The following is a 15,821-nucleotide window of genomic DNA, read 5'->3' on the forward strand; positions in this document are numbered from 1 at the left end:
ACTGGTGCACGAAATTGTGATCACTACAATTTCGCACAACTAACCAGCAAGTGCACTGGGTCGTCCAAGTAATACCTTACGTGAGTAAGGGTCGATCCCACGGAGATTGGTGGTATGAAGCAAGCTATGGTCATCTTGTAAATCTCAGTCAGGCAGACTCAAATGGGTATAGTGATAAACGAAAATACATAAAGATAAAGATAGAGATACTTATGTATATCATTGGTGTAAGAGCTTCAGACAAGTGTATGAAGATGCCTTCCCTTCCGTCTCTCTGCTTTCCTACTGCCTTCATCCAATCCTTCTTACTCCTTTCCATGGCAAGCTCGTGTAGGGTTTCACTGTTGTCAGCAGCTACCTCCCATCCGCGCAGTGAAAGCTAATGCACACACTCTGTCACAGTGCTGCCAATCACCGGTTTGGTTCCCTCCCCTACCGGAATAGAATAACTCTTTTGCGTCTGTCACTAACGCCCAGTAGGTTACAGGTTTGAAGCACGTCACAGTCATTCAATCATTGAATCCTACTCAGAATACCACAGACAAGGTTTAGACCTTCCGGATTCTCTTGAATGCCGCCATCAGGTCCTGCCTATACCACGAAGATTCCGATTAAAGAATCCAAGAGATATTCACTAAGCCTCAGATGCTTGTAGAACAAGAATGGTTGTCAGCCACCTTGTTCATGGGTGAGAATGGTGATGGGCGTCAATCATCACCTTCATCATGTTGAAGAACAAGTGATATCTTGGTAAAAGAACAAGCGGAATTGAATGGAAGAACAATAGTAATTGCATTAATACTCGAGGTACAGCAGAGCTCCACACCCTTAATCTATGGTGTGTAGAAACTCCACCGTTGAAAATACATAAGAACAGAGTCTAGGCATGGCCGAATGGCCAGCCTCCCAAAAGAGGGTTCAATCATAAAAACATGATCAAAAGATAAAAAACAATCCAAAGATGAAAATACAATAGTAAAAGGTTCTACTTATAGAAAACTAGTAGCCTAAGGTGTACAAAGATGAGTAAATGACATAAAAATCCACTTCCGGGCCCACTTGGTGTGTGCTTGGGCTGAGCAATGAAGTAATTTTCGTGTAGAGACTCTTCTTGGCGTTTAACTCCCGTTTTAGTGCCAGTTTGGGCGTTTAACTCCCATTCTTATGCCAGTTTGGGCGTTTAACGCTGGGAATTCTGAGGGTGACTTTGAACGCCGGTTTGGGCCATCAAATCTTGGGCAAAGTATGGACTATTATATATTGCTGGAAAGCCCAGGATGTCTACTTTCCAACGCCGTTGAGAGCGCGCCAATTGGGCTTCTGTAGCTCCAGAAAATCCACTTCGAGTGCAGGGAGGTCAGAATCCAACAGCATCTGCAGTCCTTTTCAGTCTCTGAATCAGATTTTTGCTCAGGTCCCTCAATTTCAGCCAGAAAATACCTGAAATCACAGAAAAACACACAAACTCATAGTAAAGTCCAGAAAAGTGAATTTTAATTAAAAACTAATAAAAATATAATAAAAACTAACTAAAAGATACTAAAAACATACTAAAAATAATGCCAAAAAGCGTACAAATTATCCGCTCATCACAACACCAAACTTAAATTGTTGCTTGTCCTCAAGCAACTGAAAATCAAATAAGATAAAAAGAAGAGAATATACTATAGACTCCAAACTATCAATGAAACATAGCTCCAAATTAGATGAGCGGGACTAGTAGCTTTTTGCCTCCAAACAGTTTTGGCATCTCACTTTATCCTCTGAAATTCAGAATGATTGGCTTCTTTAGGAACTCCGAATCCAGATAGTGTTATTGATTCTCCTAGTTAAGTATGATGATTCTTGAACACAGCTACTTATTGAGTCTTGGCCGTGGCCCAAAGCACTCTGTCTTCCAGTATTACCACCGGATACATACATGCCACAGACACATAATTAGGTGAACCTTTTCAGATTGTGACTCAGCTTTGCTAGAGTCCCCAATTAGAGGTGTCCAAGGTTCTTAAGCACACTCTTATTGCCTTGGATCACAACTTTATTTCTTTCTTTTTCTTTCTTTTTCTTCCTTTTTCTTTTTCTCCCTTTTTCTTTTCGTTTTTTTTTTTTTGTATTCACTGCTTTTTCTTGCTTCAAGAATCATTTTTATGATTTTTCAGATCCTCAGTAACATGTCTCCTTTTTCATCATTCTTTCAAGAGCCAACAATTTTAACATTCATGAACCACAAATTCAAAAGACATATGCACTGTTCAAGCATACATTCAGAAAACAAAAAGTATTGTCACCACATCAAACTAATTAAGCTAGTTTTAAAGATGAATTTGAAATCCTGTACTTCTTGTTCTTTTGTGATAAAAACAGTTTTCATTTAAGAAAGGTGATGGATTCATATTGATAGCTTTAAGGCATAGACACTAAGACACTAATGATCATAAGACACAAACATAGATAAACATAAAGCATAATTTTCGAAAAACAGAAAAGCAAAGAACAAGGAGATTAAAGAACGGGTCCACCTTAGTGATGGCGGCTTGTTCTTCCTCTTGAAGATCCTATGGAGTGCTTGAGCTCCTCAATGTCTCTTCCTTGTCTTTGTTGCTCATCTCTCATGATTCTTTGATCTTCTCTAATTTCATGGAGGAGGATGGCATGTTTTTGGTGCTCCACCCTTAGTTGTCCCATGTTGGAACTCAATTCTCCTAGGGAGGTGTTTAGTTGCTCCCAATAGTCTTGTAGAGGAAAGTGCATCCCTTGAGGTATCTCAGGGATCTCATGATGAGAGGGGTCTCTTGTTTGCTCCATCTTCTTCTTAGTGATGGGCTTGAGGTCATGCCTTCTCAGTTGAACCGGCTTTGGATGCCATAAATGGTTATGGAAAAACAAAAAGCAATGCTTTTACCACACCAAACTTAAAAGGTTTGCTCGTCCTCGAGCAAAAGAAGAGGGAAGAGAGTAGAAGAAGAAGAAATGGAGGAGAGGGAGATGGCTTTGTGTTCGGCCATGTATGGGGAGAAGTGGTGGTTTATGAAGGATGGATGTGAGTGGTGAAGAGAAAGAGATGTTGAGGTGATTGGTGAATGGGTGAAGAAGAAGAGAGAGTGGTAGGGTTGTTTGGGGATCCTGTGGGGTCCACAGATCTTGTGGTGTCAAGGAAAAGTCATCCCTGCATCAATTGGCATCAAAAATCACGTTTTGACCCATTTCTGGCGTTAAACGCCGGGCTGATGCCCATTCCTGGCGTTTAACGCCAGGTTCTAGCCCTTTTCTGGCGTTTAACGCCAGTCTGGTGCCCCTTTCTGGCGTTAAACGCCCAGAATGGTGCCAGACTGGGCGTTAAACGCCCAACTGCTAGGCTTACTGGCGTTTAAACGCCAGCAGCTTTTTCCTCCAGGGTGTGCTGTTTTTCTTCCTGTTTTTCATTCTGTTTTTGCTTTTTCAATGGATTTTGTGACTTCTCATGATCATCAACCTACAAAATAAAGTAAAATAACAAAAGAAAATAATTAATTATAAAACATTGGGTTGCCTCCCAACAAGCGCTTCTTTACTGTCATTAGCTTGACAGAGGACTCCCATGGAGACTCAGAAATACTCAGAACCGTGTTGGACCCTCCCAACACCAAACTTAGAGTTTGAATGTGAGGGTTCAACACCAAACTTAGAGTTTGGTTGTGGCCTCCCAACACCAAACTTAGAGTTTGACTGTGGGGGCTCTGTTTGGCTCTGTTTTGAGAGAAGCTCTTCATGCTTCCTCTCCATGATGATAGAGGGATATCCTTGGGCCTTAAACACCAAGGATTCTTCATTCACTTGAATGATCAACTCTCCTTTATCAACATCAATCACAGTCTTTGCTGTGGCTAGGAAGGGTCTGCCAAGGATGATGGATTCATCCATGCACTTCCCAGTCTCTAGGACTATGAAATCAGTAGGAATGTAATGGTCTTCAACCTTAACCAGAACATCCTCTACAAGTCCATAGGCTTGTTTTCTTGAATTGTCTGCCATCTCTAGTGAGATTTTTGCAGCTTGCACCTCAAAGATCCCTAATTTCTCCATTACAGAGAGGGGCATGAGGTTCACACTTGACCCTAAGTCACACAAGGCCTTCTTGAAGGTCATGGTGCCTATGGTACAAGGTATAGAAAACTTCCCAGGATCCTGCCTCTTTTGAGGCAATTGTTGCCTAGACAAGTTATCCAGTTCTTTGGTGAGCAAAGGGGGTTCATCCTCCCAAGTCTCATTTCCAAATAACTTGTCATTTAGCTTCATGATTGCTCCAAGGTATTTAGCAACTTGCTCCTCAGTGACATACTCATCCTCTTCAGAGGAAGAATACTCATCAGAGCTCATGAAAGGCAGTAGTAAGTCCAAGGGAATCTCTATGGTCTCAGTATGAGCCTCAGATTCCCAAGGTTCCTCATTAGGGAACTCATTGGAGGCCAGTGGACGTCCAGTGAGGCCTTCCTCAGTGGCGTTCACTGCCTCTTCTTCCTCCCAGAATTCGGCCATATTTATGGCTTTGCACTCTCCTTTTGGATTTTCTTCAGTGTTACTTGGGAGAGTGCTTGGGGGAAGTTCAGTAATTTTCTTGCTCAGCTGACCCACTTGTCCTTCCAAATTCCTAATGGAGGATCTAGTTTCAGTCATGAAACTTTGAGTGGTTTTGATTAGATCAGAGACCATGGTTGCCAAGTCAGAGGTATTCTGCTTAGAGCTCTCTGTCTGTTGCTGAGAAGATGATGGAAAAGGCTTGCTATTGCTAAACCTGTTTCTTCCACCATTATTATTATTGAAACCTTGTTGAGGTCTCTCTTGATTCTTCCATGAGAGATTTGGGTGATTTCTCCATGAAGAATTATAGGTGTTACCATAGGGTTCTCCTAGGTAATTCACCTCTTCCATTGAAGGGTTCTCAGGATCATAAGCTTCTTCCTCAGATGAAGCATCCTTAGTACTGCTTGGTGCATTTTGCATTCCAGACAGACTTTGAGAAATCAAATTGACTTGTTGAGTCAATATTTTATTCTGAGCCAAAATGGCATTCAGAGTGTCAATCTCAAGAACTCCTTTCTTCTGACTAGTCCCATTGTTCACAGGATTCCTTTCAGAAGTGTACATGAATTGGTTATTTGCAACCATTTCAATCAATTCTTGAGCTTCTGCAGGCGTCTTCTTCAGATGAAGAGATCCTCCAGCAGAGCTATCCAAGGACATCTTAGATAGTTCAGAGAGACCATCATAGAAAATACCTATGATGCTCCATTCAGAAAGCATGTCTGAGGGACATCTTCTGATTAATTGTTTGTATCTTTCCCAAGCTTCATAGAGGGATTCTCCATCCTTCTGTCTGAAGGTTTGGACTTCCACTCTAAGCTTACTCCATCTTTGTGGTGGAAAGAACTTTGCCAAGAAGGCACTGACTAGCTTTTCCCAAGAGTCCAGGCTTTCTTTAGGTTGAGAATCCAACCATATTCTAGCTCTGTCTCTTACAGCAAAAGGGAATAGCATCAGTCTGTAGACCTCAGGGTTAACCCCATTAGTCTTGACTGTGTCACAGATTTGCAAGAATTCAGCTAAGAACTGATGAGGATCTTCCATTGGAAGTCCATGGAACTTGCAATTCTGTTGCATTAGAGAAACTAATTGAGGCTTAAGCTCAAAGTTGTTTGCTCCAATGGCAGGGATAGAGATGCTTCTCCCATAAAAATCAGGAGTAGGTGCAGTAAAGTCACCCAGCACCTTCCTTGCATTGTTTGCATTATTGTTGTTTTCGGCTGCCATGTCTTCTTCTTCTTTGAAGAATTCGGTCAGGTCCTCTAAAGAGAGTTGTGCTTTGGCTTCTCTTAGCTTTCTCTTTAAGGTCCTCTCGGGTTCAGGGTCAGCTTCAACAAGAATGCTTTTGTCTCTGCTCCTGCTCATATGAAAGAGAAGAGAACAAGAAAATATGGAATCCTCTATGTCACAGTATAGAGATTCCTTGAAGTGTCAGAGGAAGAAAAATGGAAGACAGAGGTAAAAAATTCGAACTTATCAAAGAAGATGAAGTTCAAATTTTGCATTGAGGGATAGTGTTAGTCCAAAAATAGAAGGATGTGAGAAGGAGGAAAGTAATTTTCGAAAATTAAGTAAAAGATTTTGAAAACATTTTGAAAAACACTTAATTGATTTTCGAAAATAAGAGTGGAAAAGAAATCAAGTGATTTTTGAAAAAGATTTTGAAATTAGAAGTTAAAAAGATTTGATTGAAAACTATTTTGAAAAAGATGTGATTAAAAAGATTTGATTGAAAAGTTATGGTTTTAAAAAGATGTGATTGAGAAGATATGATTTGAAAACAATTTTTTTAAAAGATATGATTTGAAAACAATTTTAAAAGATATGATTTGAAAACAATTTTAAAAGATATGATTTTAAAAATTAATGACTTGCCTAACAAGAAAAGATATGATTCAAACATAAAACCTTCCTAAACAGAAAAGGCAAAAAATGTTCAATCAAATCATTAATTGTTAGTAAGTATCTTTGAAAAAGGAAATAAATTGATTTTGAAAACATTTGATTGAAAAGATATGATTTGAAAAAGATTTGATTTTGAAAAACTTTGAAAACTTGAAAAAAATTGATTTTGAAAACAAAATCTTCCCCCTTTGCCATCCTGGCGTTAAACGCCCAGAATGGTGCACATTCTGGCGTTTAACGCCCAAAACTATACCCTTTTGGGCGTTAAACGCCCAGCCAGGCACCCTGGCTGGCGTTTAAACGCCAGTCTGTCTTCTTCACTGGGCATTTTGAATGCCCAGCTTTTTCTGTGTGATTCCTCTGCAGTATGTTCTGAATCTTCAATTCTCTGTATTATTGACTTGAAAAGACACAAATTAAAAATATTTTTGGATTTTTAATAATAAGGAATAATTAAAATGCAACTAAAATCAAATGCATGCAAGACACCAAACTTAGCAGTTTGTATACTACTGACACTAACAAGATGATAATGCACATGAGAAACAACAAAACACTCAAGTCAATAGAATTCAAAGATCAAAACAAGGAAATCATCAAGAACAACTTGAAGATTAATGAAGACACATGCATAAATTCAAAAAAAATGCAAGAAAAACAGAAACATGCAATTGACACCAAACTTAGAATGAGACTCTATACTCAAACAAGAAATATTTTTGGATTTTATGATTTTGTAAATTTTTTTTTTTTTGGTTTTTTCGAAAATTAGGTGAAAAGGAAAATAAAGGTATCAAAATTCTTAATGAGAATTCCAGGAATCATGCAATGTTAGTCTAAAGCTTTAGTCTAAAGGAATTAGACATAGCTAGCTAAGCTTCAGCAAGACATTGCATTCAAGAGCTAAATTGATGATGATCAATCAGCTTTGGTGATGATAAGAACATCACCTTGAAACACTAGAATTCATTCTTAAGAACTCTGAAGAAAAATAATACTTAATCTAAGCAACAAGATGAACCGTCAGTTGTCCATACACAAGAACAATCCCCGGCAACGGCGCCAAAAACTTGGTGCACGAAATTGTGATCACTACAATTTCGCACAACTAACCAGCAAGTGCACTGGGTCGTCCAAGTAATACCTTACGTGAGTAAGGGTCGATCCCACGGAGATTGGTGGTATGAAGCAAGCTATGGTCATCTTGTAAATCTCAGTCAGGCAGACTCAAATGGGTATAGTGATAAACGAAAATACATAAAGATAAAGATAGAGATACTTATGTATATCATTGGTGTAAGAGCTTCAGAAAAGTGTATGAAGATGCCTTCCCTTCCGTCTCTCTGCTTTCCTACTGCCTTCATCCAATCCTTCTTACTCCTTTCCATGGCAAGCTCGTGTAGGGTTTCACTGTTGTCAGCAGCTACCTCCCATCCGCGCAGTGAAAGCTAATGCACACACTCTGTCACAGTGCTGCCAATCACCGGTTTGGTTCCCTCCCCTACCGGAATAGAATAACTCTTTTGCGTCTGTCACTAACGCCCAGTAGGTTACAGGTTTGAAGCACGTCACAGTCATTCAATCATTGAATCCTACTCAGAATACCACAGACAAGGTTTAGACCTTCCGGATTCTCTTGAATGCCGCCATCAGGTCCTGCCTATACCACGAAGATTCCGATTAAAGAATCCAAGAGATATTCACTAAGCCTCAGATGCTTGTAGAACAAGAATGGTTGTCAGCCACCTTGTTCATGGGTGAGAATGGTGATGGGCGTCAATCATCACCTTCATCATGTTGAAGAACAAGTGATATCTTGGTAAAAGAACAAGCGGAATTGAATGGAAGAACAATAGTAATTGCATTAATACTCGAGGTACAGCAGAGCTCCACACCCTTAATCTATGGTGTGTAGAAACTCCACCGTTGAAAATACATAAGAACAGAGTCTAGGCATGGCCGAATGGCCAGCCTCCCAAAAGAGGGTTCAATCATAAAAACATGATCAAAAGATCAAAAACAATCCAAAGATGAAAATACAATAGTAAAAGGTTCTACTTATAGAAAACTAGTAGCCTAAGGTGTACAAAGATGAGTAAATGACATAAAAATCCACTTCCGGGCCCACTTGGTGTGTGCTTGGGCTGAGCAATGAAGTAATTTTCGTGTAGAGACTCTTCTTGGCGTTTAACTCCCGTTTTAGTGCCAGTTTGGGCGTTTAACTCCCATTCTTATGCCAGTTTGGGCGTTTAACGCTGGGAATTCTGAGGGTGACTTTGAACGCCGGTTTGGGTCATCAAATCTTGGGCAAAGTATGGACTATTATATATTGCTGGAAAGCCCAGGATGTCTACTTTCCAACCCCGTTGAGAGCGCGCCAATTGGGCTTCTGTAGCTCCAGAAAATCCACTTCGAGTGCAGGGAGGTCAGAATCCAACAGCATCTGCAGTCCTTTTAAGTCTCTGAATCAGATTTTTGCTCAGGTCCCTCAATTTCAGCCAGAAAATACCTGAAATCACAGAAAAACACACAAACTCATAGTAAAGTCCAGAAAAGTGAATTTTAATTAAAAACTAATAAAAATATAATAAAAACTAACTAAAAGATACTAAAAACATACTAAAAACAATGCCAAAAAGCGTACAAATTATCCGCTCATCACTCACTGTGCTTTACAAGTGTTCCTCAATCCATCTTAATTCAAAGAATCTCTGAGCTCAATTCATTTCTTGCTTGGGGACAAGCAAGCTTTAAGTTTGGTGTTGTGATGACAAGTCATCTTAGCCTAGTTTTACTAGTCTTTTTCTTTTGTTTTCACTTGAATTATGCACTTTCTTGAGCTACAAGCAAGCCAATTTAGGTAGATGTTCATGCTTCCTTTGATTGAATCAACCATATGTGAATTAATGCAATTTCATGAGGTTTGAAGCCATAAATGTTGCATATTATGATAGATTGGACATCTCATGATTTTGAGCATAGCTTTGATGTGTTTGGTTGATTTACGATAGGTGAAGAAAGCTTGGAAAAAGGTTGAAGCAAGAAGGAGTGGCTAGAAGCAAAGAGGGAACAATGAAACAAGTGAAATTGAACCAGGAAATATAAAGTTGGAGTTGAAGTTAGCCCTCAAACTTTGGCACAAACTTTTGGTGAAAAGTTAGCCTCAAAGTTAGCTCCCTAACTTGAAGGCTAACTTGAGAAGTTGAAATTTCTTCCCTGGGCACTCAAAGTTTGCGCCAACGTTAGCCCCCAAACTTGGAGGCTAACGTTGGCATGTCAATTATGCTCCAGGGTGGCCAAAGTTTGCGCCAACGTTAGCCCCCAAATTTGGAGGCTAACGTTGGCATGTCAATTCTCTCCAGGGTTAGCCAAAGTTTGCGCCAACGTTAGCCCCCAAACTTGGAGGCTAACGTTGGCACCATTTATGCATAAGGAAGGGCCAACGTTGGCGCTGAAGTTAGCCCCCTAACTTTGGCACCAACGTTGGCATCAGAAAATTGGGGTTGCTGATGTAAAAAGTTGACCTCAAAGTTAGCCCCCTAACTTCAACTCAAACTTTGAATCCAACTTTGCAAAACTCAAATCCGGTTCAAATGGTTCACTTGGGTTTCTCTCCAAACTTCAAAGAGCAATTAACCAAGGCCTCTTTCAACCCAATTTCACCAAGAGCAAAGGCCCAACTCAAGGCTTGAAGATCAATTAAAGAAAGTGTATAAATAGGCTAAGATTCAAGTTATTCGGGGGGTTCCCTTTTTATTATTTTTCATAGAAGCTTTCCTTTAGTTTTTAGTTACAGAGTGATCTTTAGTTTCTTAGTTTTGGGGAAGGAGAATTCCATTCTCTTCCTCTTAGTTTTATTGCTTTCAATTTCAATTACAATTGTCCTGGATCTTGGGTTGGAGAATTGAAGAAATTCTGTTTCAATCTCATCCTTGGATCTCTCTCTTTCTTTACTGCTTAATTGAATTTAACTTTCTGTTAATTGCTCTTCATCTAATTCCTTTGCAATTTACATTTCCCTTGCAATTGTTCTTGTTGGATCTAGGAAGGCATTGAGATCTAGACTTGGGTTTTCTAGTCTCTGGGTCCTGAGATCTAAATTCAAATTTTACATTCTGTTTAATGCTTTCTATGCTCATTTACTTTTCTGTTTAAGATCCGGTTGATTCAAATCATTTTCTACTTCTCTGCTTGTTGGAATTTTACTTTTCCTTGTTTAATTTCTGCAAATCCAATCCCCAATCCCCTTTACAATTTAAGCCATTTACATTTCCAGCACTTTAAGTTTTTGCCATTTACATTTCTTGCATTATAAGTTTCTGCCATTTAATTTCTTGTTTCTTAAGATTCAGCACTTTAATTTCTGTTCTCTTTAAATTCATACCAATTTCCCATTCCCTTTACTTTCAATGCAATTTAAATTCTGCAATTCACCAATCAATCAATCAAATCTTGATTCGCTTGACTAAATCAACCACTAAACAAAAGTTGCTCAATCCTTCAATCCCTGTGGGATCGACCTCACTCCCGTGAGTTTTTATTACTTGATGCGACCCGGTGCACTTGCCGGTTAGATTGGTGTTGTTTTGGGAGAGATTCTTGTCTCAACCGCAAAAATACTCATCACTAACCAATCAACAAATATTTAGTGCACACATGCAAACATCATGAGGTCTTTTTCAAGGTTGTAATGGGGCTTAGGTAAGGGTGAAGATAAATGTATGGCCAAGTAAGCTAAGAATTGAATCCTTGATTAACCTAAGTTCTCACCTAACTCACATACATTCCCTATGCTTTTAAAATCATGCCTACAACCCATAGTCTCACTTTGTATTTTTTTTCCACCTACTCATGTATTTAAATGTTCTTCTATTTTATCTGATATGCATTGATCTTTTTATTGAACTTAACATTGGGGTGCTTTCATTCCCCTAAATCTCTTTTTTTTAGGTAAAAATAAACATAACATTTCAATGCATATGATTTTTCTGGTTTCATATGAGTTGGCACCCAAATTTCCTATATTTAAATAAAGTGAAAACACAACACATTCCTATCAACCTAGGTTTCGCACAATTCCCCTCACTTAGTTGTTACACAATCTCTATCTTAAGCTAACCAAAGATTCAATTGGGGTAATTAATTGTTTTTTCGCTTAAGGCTAGTGATGTGGTAATATATAGAATAAATGGGGATTAAAAGGCTCAAAGTAGTAAACAAAGGTAAATGGAGGTGGTAGGTCATTTGGGATAAGTGAGCTAATAACAAATGATGGCTCAATCACATATAAGCATGAAAATACACTAAACAATGGATATATAGAATGGAACAAAGCAAAGATTGCAATTATAGAGAAGCAAACACACAAGAATAAAATATTATGGTTAAATAATGTAACCATACAATTAGGCTCAAAATCTCACTGGGTTATGTGTTCTAGCTCCAAACCATGTTCCAAATTACAATCTTCAAACAAGTTTAACAAGTTTAACATAGAATTTTAGTTTGAATTAGTGAAATTTTCAAAAATAGGGTCTTGAAAAGAAACTTATTATTTTTCAACCAAGTAGAACAGATATGCAAACACTTATTACTATGCAATCTATCCTATCTAACAAAAGAAAAGTAACTTATTGGTGTTAAGAAAAAGTAATTACCTCCGGAAGTCAGGTACTGACTGACCTCCACACACTTAAAGCTTGGCACCGTCCTCGATGCCATCAGTCAGGAACAAAGGGGGGGGTGATAAACCACTATTTCATGGTTTATCTTGTGCTCAATTGAGTGGATTTTATCAACTCTTTACCCACTTATTCATACTATTTGCATGGTTTTACATTTGCCTTCCTAATTATGTGCTTTGATTGAAAACGTGCTTCTTTGGCCTTAAGTTCCCTATATTATTAATCCTCTCTTATTACCATTAGATGCCTTGATATGTGTGTTAAGTGTTTTCAGATATTATAAGGCAGGAATGGCTTGGAGGATGGGAAGGAAGCATGCAAAAGTGGAAGGAATACAATAAGTTGGAGAAATTGCTAAGCTGTCCAGCCTGACCTCTTCGCACTCAAACGGCTATAACTTTAGCTACAGAGGTCCAAACGACGCGGTTCCAGTTGTGTTGGAAAGCTAACGTCTGGGGCTTCGATTTGATATATAATTTTTCATAGCTGACCCGACGCCAGGTGACCTGGCAGGAACGCAACCCGCGCGGCCGCGTGAGCCATGCGGCCGCGTCACTTTTCCGCGACCTGTACGGACCAGAAAGCGCTGGAAGTGACTTCTGGGATGTTTCTGACCCATTTTTCGGCCCAGAGAACACATATTAGAGGCTATAAAGTGGGAGAATGCATCCATTCATAATGAGGCTTTCATAATTCACTTTTCCATGATTTAGTTTTAGTGAGAGAGGTTCTCTCCTCTCTCTTAGGATTAGGATTAGGATTCCTCTTAAAGGATCTAGGATTTATTATTATTCCAACTTAGAATTTTCTTCTTCATTCCAGGTTTAATGTTCCTTTCTATTTAATTTCGTTCCTATTTTTATTCACCTTAGTACTTTAATTGATATTTATCTTTTGAATTTGGCTTATGACTTTCATGTTAGGATTTTCTTAATTAATGTGATTTGAGGTATTTAAGTTTATGATTGTTTCTTTTTATTATTCCCAATCTGAAGACATTTTATTCTAGTAGATATAATTTTCTTTCCTTTTGGTCTTGGTTAAGAAATCAGTAACTCAGTTAGTCCCTTGACTTTCCTTTGCTTTAGCAAAGGTTGACTAAGTGGAATTAAGATTCAACTTTCATTATTATTGCTAAGAATAACAAAGTCTGGACTTCTAAATTCTCATATCTTGCCAAAAGTTTGCTTTACAGTATTTATTTATTTTAATTGTCATTTAAATTATTTGCCATATTTATTCTTCATCCTCAAAACCCCAATTTTACCTTTTTCATAGCCAATAATAAGAACATACTTTCCTGCAATTCCTTGAGAAGACGACCCGAGGTTTGAATACTCGGTTATCAATTTCAAAGGGGTTTGTTATTTGTGACAACCAAAATGTTTGCACAAAGGGATTTCTATTGATTTAGGATCTATATCTACAACACAACTATTTTTATAAAATTCTTTACTAGCAAAAATCCCAATGTCAGGGGGGCTGGTAACAGCATCTCCACAGTCGGGGTCGTCATGGCTCTCGGTGCTGGTAGGTGAAGTGGAGTCCGGAGTGTCTGGTTCTTCTTCAGGTGGGTAGTTGCCAACAATCAGCTCCTTGAGGTATGTAAATCAATGATTGTTACGGTGCTCCCTGTGCTTTGCCTGCCGGTATAGCCGATCCAACCTCTGAAGTATCTGAAGGACCTGCTGATTTGTGGAAGGTGCTTGTGATGTGGAAGGAGAAGGAATATCTCTGGCTGGGTCTGCATTCTGGCTGGTAGTGGCTGCTGGGGGCTTGATGTACTTTTTGCTATGGACATACTGATCATCCCGTGGAATCATGGCCCTGGTGTCCCCAGCTCCATAGGAGACTCTAGCTGCCGAGATCAGATCTGAAACCAAGGCGGGAAAGGGTAGGTTGCCCACAATCTGTACGTGTCCCAAGGCTTGCCGGAGGTGTCTCAGTAAGTTGAGAGGCTGGTCCATAAGGATACACCAGATGAGAACAACCATGTTTGTAGTGAAGGAGGACTTGTGAGTTCTCAAAAAGACATAGTGGGACATGATCTGTGCCCACACTCGAACATCCAAAGTAAGTGCTGAAGCCAATATGCCCTTAGGTCGGGATCGATGGTATCCATATATCCATCTGCTGCCAGGTTGTGCTATAACGCTGAGGACGTCGTCCTAATCAAATTAGTATGTCTGGCGCTTAACAGAGGCTTCTTGGTATGCATCCAATCCTTCTGGAGCAAGGGGAGATCTAAAGCTTACTGAATGGCCCTTTCAGATATAGGGACTTGCTTCTGATAGACATAGACAGACTGTAGGGCTGGCATGTGAAAATTGGAGTAGAATTCAACTACCCATGAGAGGTTGACCTGCCGTGGCTACCTCCGTAAGAATCCCAGTGTCTGCTCAATGCAGGATTCTACAAGATCAACAATATGGGTAGGGAGGATGAGTAGGTGCTCATTGTTATAGTTCTGTTTAGCCAGGATGGGGAACATCTGCTCATAGTAGCGGTTAGTGAACCACGCAGTGTCCCTTGCTGGAAAGCCTTTCTCGGTTTCATCGACCTTGGTGATCCTTTTAACCCGCTTTGTTGATGGCTTGACTGATGTTGAGGATGGTTCCATAGCTGGTGCCCTTTTCGTTCCTCTCCTCGTCGGTGGTTTGTTAGAGGCTTTCTCTTTACCCTTCCTGGTGGCCATCCTGAAAAGGGAAAAAAAAAGAGACATGAAGTCAAGTAGCTAGAACCGGGAGGAGGAAAATACAAGTGATAATCAATGCCAAGGTAAAGAAGAATGTCGTAAACACATGGTCGCGACTCCATGTAATTAGGACATCAATGGAAATATAGCATGAAAAATTAAGGCACTTTAATGCAAGATGTTTATTAGTGTGCTAACAAAGGCATGAGTAGCATGGATCAAGCATTAATAACTTTATTTGATTATCAAATGTAACAAACTAACAAGCACGTTTGTATTGACAATTATATTTAATCAATAAAATATTGTAAGGATTTTGTGAAAAACAGGTAGTAGAGTAGAAGAATAGAATAATTAAGAATTCACAATGCCATACGAGCTTTTTCACAAACACTTGGTATGCATGTAAAATATGTTAGGGGAAGTATGAAATCCAAACATGCATGCAATCCAAAAATTAATATTAATGGTCAAAATCACTCCCTAATATATTCACAAGAAAATATAGAAGAAAACAATCATCCATGTAAATTTTTAACACCAATTAAAAGATGTAAAAAGAAAATATAAAGAGTAAGAAGGAAAGAAAGAAGATAAGAAGAAAGAACCTTGAGAAGAAGATGAAAAGAGAGAGGTAATGGAGGATGTGAGTAGGAAAGAAGTAAGAGGAGGAGAAGAAAAAGATAGAAGAGAAGAAGAAAGGAATTAGGATTGGGGGAGAAAAGATAAGAAATCTGGGCGGCGTACGCTGTTAATTGTGCGTCGCATGCGACACGTACGCATGCAGCACGCGTACACATGGGGTGCGCTAATTCCAAGCGACGTGTAAGCGTCAAGGACGCAAACGCGTGATATGGATTGTGTGGATGGCGCGAAGGCACCACGGTGCACGCACAACCCTCTGTTCGTTCTGCGCTTAGGGCCATAATTGCATTCGACGCGTGCCGTCCCTAACGCGCACGCGCGGTTTGCCATGT

General features: G+C 39.4%; 1 non-coding gene across 1 annotated transcript; it reads left to right on the forward strand.

Annotated features, from left to right (window-relative positions):
• Positions 1–5,274: 5,274 nt before the first annotated feature.
• Positions 5,275–5,382, forward strand: LOC130953178 (small nucleolar RNA R71). Its single transcript, XR_009075350.1, has one exon. It is a non-coding gene; the product is annotated as a small nucleolar RNA R71 (small nucleolar RNA).
• Positions 5,383–15,821: the final 10,439 nt, after the last annotated feature.

This window comes from Arachis stenosperma, chromosome 9 (genome assembly GCF_014773155.1).
Source record: "Arachis stenosperma cultivar V10309 chromosome 9, arast.V10309.gnm1.PFL2, whole genome shotgun sequence".
Taxonomy (NCBI): Eukaryota; Viridiplantae; Streptophyta; class Magnoliopsida; order Fabales; family Fabaceae; genus Arachis; species Arachis stenosperma.